At 37.2% G+C, this 7,978-nt stretch overlaps 1 protein-coding gene across 3 annotated transcripts in view; it reads left to right on the top strand.

Annotated features, from left to right (window-relative positions):
* The window catches only part of atm (ATM serine/threonine kinase), a 37,534-nt gene that overhangs the window by 24,901 nt on the left and 4,655 nt on the right, over nucleotides 1-7,978 (top strand). The gene's annotated exons all lie outside the window — the stretch shown is intronic.

Below are 7,978 nucleotides of genomic sequence, written 5' to 3'. Positions count from 1 at the left end.
CACACACACACACACACAAAGCAGAAGAAAACAGGGTCATATTTCACTCCACCAGCCAACCACCGAGCAGTTTCTCCTCTCCTTTGTTAATTATTTTTTTCAGCTTATCCTAATGGAAAAAAGGCAGGGTGGGGGAAAACAAGGTGGAGTTTGAAGAAGCTATTTTTCCTTCGATTAGCCTTTTAACGTCTTTGTAGTAAGAGAACTAAAAATGATTTTTAAAAATACAAAAAAAACAATGAGCTTGTGCAGTCAAACAGAATAAAATGAGAAATGTGGTTTAAAAGATAATTATTTTTCAATTTTTAACACAGAGGTTTTTCTTTTTATTCATGCTTATTGATTTTATTTCCATCCATTTACACAAAACATGCAAACAAACAAACATTTACTTGTAATAATGTTTTGAAAAAACAGTTTTTAAAATCAAATTACATAAAACAAAAATCTTATATTAAATTACTTTTATAATAATAATAGCCTGGGTCTGGAACAGTTTCAGATCCATGTTTCTTGGGTGTTTTCACCAGCCAGGAAACATGCCTAGGCCTGAGGAAGTCTCTGATCAGGTTTTTAGCTTTGTCTCCCTCAGGTTGTGCAGTGTAGAAGTGACAAAAGCTCTTAACGGTTGCATGCAGGATTACACATCTCAGGAAGAGAGATTGTGTAACCTAAAATGGCTGACATGCTTTAAAGGTGTAAAATGGCTGAAGCGCTTTAAGGGTGTTTTCCCTGAAATGTGGCAGGTTTTCCCTGGCTGAACCATGCAAGTTTCAGTTTTAAAATAAGATAATCACTTTTTATTATTAATTATGTCTTAGTGCACTGTTTACAAAGCCTTTATTGTAAATGTTTTTTTAGCACACTTAGTCCACCATACTTGGAGCTTTAATTTTGTTAAACACAAACTGAACACTGTGATTCGGTTTCCACAGATCCTGGGATGTGTGCTGATTTACTTGGCAGTAAGGGCGACTGCCATGGCTCTGCAGGTAAACATCAACTACATCTCTGTTGACACAGAATGCACAGTGATGCTTTGATTATTCAACGTGTTGATTTTATTAGGCTCATACATACGGAGCTTAGAAAGAAAGCCAAGCAGAAATATAATGATAATATGTCACCCTTCAACAAAGAACTAAAATCACAAGGAGCACACTATTTAAATTTCTTTAGTCTGCCTACAGACACTTTTGGACTAATCAGTATCATAAGTCTGTTTTCACTGATATTAGTTCATGTGTCCAGCTTTGATACCACTCTCAACTCCCTGCCGTTGACTGTCATAACGTAGCATAGGTAATAGAGAACAGCTACTCCTCTTGTGGTTAACCTATGAAAGCCCAACCATAAAAACAACTCTCCCACTCCAGATGTTTTTTCTTGTGTTCTTACATAAACCATGTGGCCGTCTTCCTGTCAAAGTCTGGAATAATAAATCAGGTCTGGCTTTAAGCCAGAATAATTCCCCCCTTGCTTAGTATCTATTTTCGGTAAACACTCACTGCAAGTTGTGTTTTTAGTTTGCCTTCATCAGGTGATACAATAATCAAGTGTTTATCTGTGTTGACTTAATCATGAACCACTCTTAAAGTCATGACAGGTTATGGTTGGATCTTTGTTCTGTACTGATAAGAAAGAGTTCTATAAAAACAGAGTTAAGTAATGCTTTGAAACAAACACTCTAAAGACAAAAGCAGCTGGTTTGCATTGAGCCCCGAACCAGATTTAGTCAGGACATGATGTGCATACGATAATTCTCTAAAAGCACGCACGTGAAATGGAAAACACTCATTTTGAAATGTTTAGATTCAGCCGACGTGAAGGACTCGGCGTGTTTATATAGAATCAGGCAGCTGTCCAGATGTAGTGGAGGCTCTCATTTCTGCTCTTAACACAGAACAGATGCTGCCTGGGGGAAGTTAACGCTCTCACAACTCATTTTCTCTGTAACTGTAATTACAGCTTGGCTCTGACAAAATTGTCAAACCAGAAACACAGAGCTTTTAATGGAGTACATGTTTTGGCTCATTGTTGTCACCAAATGAAATAATGTTTTTTTGTTTGTTTATCTACAGTTTTTTTCTCTTTTTTTTCTCCAGTTCATTTCCAGGACTTGTAATCAGGTTTTACAGTCATATCCTGTAGCCTGTGAGTCTGGCAGTCATCTGGGGGATAACAATCTCCACGATGTTCATTGTTAATGAGCTGAAATTTGATATCCATATATATGCTCCAGTATGAACCAGTTTGTGTTTTTGCCCTACACAATGTATTTCAACTTTCTGTTATTGTGTAACAAAAGAGTAGTTTTAATATCAATAACCATTTTTAAGTTATATATTTTACATAAACAGTTTTCTATAAGCTGTCATGTGCAGAATGAAATCACAGGACTGGAGCAGCAGAAAAGTGCTCAGTGCATTATGGAAAGCAGCATAACTGAGAGATGGCTCACAGTCACCTCATGCACCCTAATTATAATCTTAATCAGAAAGGAAAGTTTGAGGCTTTAAAGCAGAGAGGATGTCTCCACTGATGTCTTTGCCTGCTGATCTGCTTTTGGTGTGTTCCACAGCGCTCCCAGTGGACAACCCTCACATTTTACGTCATTTTAAAAATGACTAATCCACACACTGCTGTCTTTGCTTCACAGAACGAAGACTGTAACTAAAACTTTACAGTTTTATAAATGTCTGTTAACACTGTCTGATTCGACCTGTTCTTTACTAAAACTTCAGTAAATTTGATGTTGTGCTAGTTAAGCCTAACAACTGCAAATGTATTCTAACCCGAGAAGGTACTACAGTGGATGGCCTCTTCACTGAATGTGACTTACTGGATGGTCCTGGCATGGCCTGGTTTAGGTTTTGAAATGCTTGCCTTATGATCTATGGTAGCATGGCTAGATGGCACAGATATTAGACTCAATCTGATGTGAACCAGAGATTCATGTCTAGCATGTTACTGATAACTGTGTTTGCTTTTGCTTATTCCAAGAAGTAAGGATCAATGCAATGTTTGTGTTGTTTCCTGTTCTTTCTCGAGCAGTTGTCAGCATTTGGTATGCCAGGCTTGGGCTGGTCATGGGTTTTTGCCATTGGTGTCCTCGGTGTCTCCTCCCTGGGAATCTACGCTGCCTGCTCTGAGAAAGCCCTCGTCCTCAAAATAGTAAGTACAGGACCCCTGCATCAAACAAGATAATGATGTGATACCTGTTTATTTTTTGTTGCTTTTAATTTCACAATGAACAAAACAAGAACAAAGTGATGATTCTTTTAATGTTCTTAACATTCCTTCATGTACAGTTTGCAGGATTTATGGGCATTGGAATGATCATCATGATGATTTTTGGCATCGTTGTAGCGGTCAAAAGAAACCAGGTGATCTCTTCTCCTCTCTGCCTGTCCAATAATTTTTCTTGATGCAAGTTTTTTTCATCACATTTTCTCTCTTTCTTTGTATTACTTTACATCTGTGTTTCTGTTACAGTTACTACTGTTATCTAGTGGCCTTCCTTTTCTGTCTGTGTCTGAAATAAAATAAAAAAAACCCTTGCTTTTCTCTCAGCAACATAGTTTTAATTATTTATTCCTTTTTTTCTTTCCACCTTAATAACACTATCACACACATTAACAATTGCCTGTATTAATGAATTGTCCTAATTGGACATGACCATAGGACCTAATGGATAGTATGGAAAATATTAGTAATGTTTCTTGTGGGAAATTCATCAGTGAATTAAAAGAAGCCAGTAAATAATTTTAGAAATAGAAGTTGTTTTCTTTTCTACTTTAATTATTCTTGTTTTTGGGTATTCATTCATTGCATATTTGAGATTTTTGTCCTTCTCTGTCTGTCTTGTTGATAATATAGCTTCTCATCTGTTTACCGTGATACTAAATATATTCTTTTTTTCTTTGCAGACAAAGACTATCTTCTACAGTACCTCTAGTGAACTAGCAGAGCCCTACATGAAAGAACCATCCTTGAGAGATATGCTTGAAGCCTTACAGCAATCTGTAATGTTCTTTGTACTATTAACCTGATGACAGTAGAATCAAATAGAACAGAATAGCCAATATAGCCAATATAGCCAGAATAGCGAGGATACAGAGGATCATGTCCAATGTCTGCTCAAGTGTGGTGAAATCCCAAATTTACTTGTACAAGTAGTCAATACAGGACTTGCAGGTAGTGATCTGAATAGCAGTGGTACTGGAAGGGCTCAGAAGTGATCAAGGACCAACCCTGATAGGGGAGATCAACCAAATTTGTTTAATTTGAGACTAAAAGAAAACTAAATGAATGAGATGTAAAATTTGTGGGGGTAGGGCCAAATAAGTGTATACTTCTGTCTATTCCTTTTCAAACAAAAGAATGGAATGATATGACAAAATGATGGCAAATATACACGTTTGAAATAAAAATGAACTGGACTGAACTGAAATTTTAGTCAGATAATATTTTTTTCTTTTTATGCTTGGTGTCAAGTAACTTTTTGACTCCACCTTACACAGAAAACCTTTTATTAATTATTTTTCGACTGAATTGTTTTTTAATAATTACATTATAGTTACTTTATTGACACATTTACATTAGTGCAGAACTTCATTAAGTATTTTCAATTATTTGAAGTCATTCTCTTATGTGTTAACAGATGAAATGCTGTGGAATAGTGAGCGCTAACGACTGGGGTGAGGAAATTCCCAATTCCTGTGAATGCAGTCCTTCAAATCTGGGATATGGAGGATATTCCTCATGCAAAACCAGACCTCAGGTTAGTTTTATAAAATAAAACTGGATTTTAAGAAAAAAACAAAGAATATCAGGAAATGACTAATTCTGCTATCTACACTAATGGTGAAACAACTAGTAGCTTAGTTTTCCAACATCCAGAAGAAGAAACTACCATCACAACTAGAGATTGAGAAGGTACACTGCAAATGCTACGACAAGGGGAAGCCAGAAAATTAGGTCAGGGGGGAGATATCATCATCTCCACCCTCTGGATTGGGTACCAAGCAAGAAGAACAACTGCTACATTGAAGGCGAGAACAGCTCACCGGGTCGATTACCAAGGCTATGTGAAATACCCTCTGAACAACAAAATATGTGAATACTGCACTGCGGGCAATCCCTACTGTGACCATAACCAAAACCAATCGATCTACTCTCTGGCAGCAGTGATCACTGAGCTCCCTGGCTACAAGATGAACAGCCACAAGGAGCAGTACCCTCCATCGAGAAGGAGACAAGAGGCCAAGATCAAGGTAGCATAGAAGGGAGTTAGCAAAATATTTGAGCTGCAGAAAGCTGTGATGAAGAAGGTGCCTAACAAGTACTGTCCATACCTGATGCCTAGAAAACTGACAAACAAAGACTCACAGCCTTGGCCAGCCACTTGAGGAGGTATACAAGAGAGATGCAAGGCAGGAGAATAAACCAGCTGTTCTCCACAGAACCATCTAAGGCGTGTGGCAGGGGAACAATGTGAGAACAGCACCACCAAGGCTAGAAACAGAGCAATACTGGAAGAGCATATGGAAGAAGGAGACAACACATTACAACAATGCTCAGTGGCTAGTGGGACTAAGAGCAGACCACAGCAACCTCCCTGAACAGGATCCAGTAACTATCACCGTGGCAGACACCCAAAGTCTTGAGCAATTAAGAGTTGTGCCTGGCTCTGACATAATATACACCTCCTGGCTAAAGAAGCTTTTTGCGTGAAATTAGTGTCAGATTGTCACTTTGAAATTACAAGTTGAGTAATTTTGCAGCCATCCATTCCACATTGACAAATGTAACTGTGTTTTGCCCTACAGTAATTTATATTTTATAATATGTATCTGAAAGTTAATAATGAACTGTTTCTATTTGAATACACAATATCCTCTTGTTTTCTTACAGGGAACCAGAGGCCCACAGCAAGTCTTTGCACAGGTATTTAATCCCTCAACCCCTATCAGCTAATCCAAACACTACAGTCTGCCATTCTGATAGATTTCCATGTAATAACTATCTTCCATTCTCTTCTGCAGTCCTGCGGTGATGTCATGTTTTCGGTGGTAGACATTTTCTTCAAGATCGCTTTGGGCTTCTTCTTTGGATTTGCTGTGACAGCAGTAAGCTTCACTGTTGTTTTCATTTATTGTCACAGGTTATCACTGTATATCACTGTGACTCCATTGTTCTTTAAGATCTTATTTTATTTTAAAAAAATCTTGGAAATAAAAATTCTTAGTTGCATTTCTAAGATGCTTTTTCAGACATTTGCTAGAATCTTAGCTTATTTGCATACATGATTACATTTTTGTTGCTAAATACTGTTTAATGTTATTAGTGTTCATTCCTTAGTAATGTTGTTACTGTACCTTCAAGGCTTAGCTTCACTCTATCAAAGAAATGTGAAAAAATAAAAACTGAAAAGGGAAAGCCCAAGAAAAACAGACAGTTCAACTGCCAAAACCTTTGGTCATGACTGCATTTCCAGTGGATATTTGCTGGTAATAATTCTTTATGATTAACACAAGTATGGGCGCAATAGTATACGTGAGTTATTTGCATGTTGACCCACAAAACTACATTCCAAGTTCCCATGTTAATTTGCTTTTTAAATTTGATTTTCAGATCTGATAAACCCATGTTTTACTTACAATAAAAAACAAAACATTTAAAATATTTAAACTGAGAGAAATGATATTTTCTTTATCCTTTTGCTTTTAAAGGTCTGTTTTTTTGTTGGGCCACACCACTGTCAAGCACTGAGACATGAATCCTTCTCAAGTGTGTCGACTATACATCATTGTGTAGCACATAAATACAGGTAGCACGTTGACCGCTTTATTAGTAACAAAGCTGGTAATTCCTCTTCAGCTTCTGAGTAGAAGCTAGTAATTGCTGTGTTGGAGCTGCAGCATTTACATCATTGTCATCCTCAGCGGGCTTCACCACCAGTGCTGTTGAACTGTAGTTTTTTAATATTATCACCTACCTTTTTTGTGAACTAACCCCCTGTTCATCTACCTGTCTTTATAGCTACTGGGCCTGCTTATTACCATCTTCATGATCCATCAGGTCCAACATAATGACACTGGAGGAGGCATTGCCATGAAAGGCTACTGAAGAGAACCACCATGCAGCTATGTCCTCTGATCATCAACCATTGCATTAGGTGACCACAAGAGAACTCTCTGGTCAGGACATCACCTCTTTTTTTACTTTGATTTATGAAAAAAAACTAATGTTTGCCTTGAGAGAGAGCAAACAAATGGCAATGTGGCATGCTGCAGGATTTTATTCAGGACAGAAACTGCTGCCTTTCTGTCCAGCTTTCCAATGTACAAAGCATAGCTTAGAAAGCAAAACATTTTTTAAAGCCTTATGTCTCTTATGTGTTATGTGATGGTATGCAGTATTCTACACATCTTATGTAGAGACCTTTTAATGAAAAGAAGTTGAACCTCTAAATCTGACTTTGTTAAACCGTGGAGGCTGAAGCTGTTGAGAATAGGAAATTTTTTCTGGTTGCATTAAAAACAATGAAAACTCCAACTAAACTTCACTAGATCAAAACAAAAATCAAAAACAAACATCCAACTGCGTAGTTGAAATTGTTTGGATTGTTTGGCTGTTTTGTCCTTATGTATGACATTCACTGAAGAGGTTAAAGAGTTGTTTAGCTTGAACTGATTTTTTTGGATTACATTTAAACATGCACTGATTTGTCCCCTGGTTAAGAACAAATAAGTAAATATGAGAAGTGAAAGACTGATTCCTTCTGTTTCTGAGATAGGGTCAATAATCTAAATTATTATTACATTCAAATTGAAGTCAAAACCTCTTTGGGTTAAAATGACCAAGTCAGAATGGCACTTAAGCTGTCACCTGCCTGTGTTTGTAAAGTAAATGATAAAATAGTAAATGGCCTGAATTTGTATAGCGTTTTACTTAGTCCCTAAGGACCCCAAAG

This window comes from Haplochromis burtoni, unplaced genomic scaffold (assembly GCF_018398535.1).
Source record: "Haplochromis burtoni strain Fernald_Lab_line unplaced genomic scaffold, NCSU_Asbu1 Contig_38, whole genome shotgun sequence".
Taxonomy (NCBI): Eukaryota; Metazoa; Chordata; class Actinopteri; order Cichliformes; family Cichlidae; genus Haplochromis; species Haplochromis burtoni.
The sequence above is the reverse complement of the archived record's forward strand: the minus strand, read 5'-3'. Positions and strand labels throughout refer to the sequence as shown.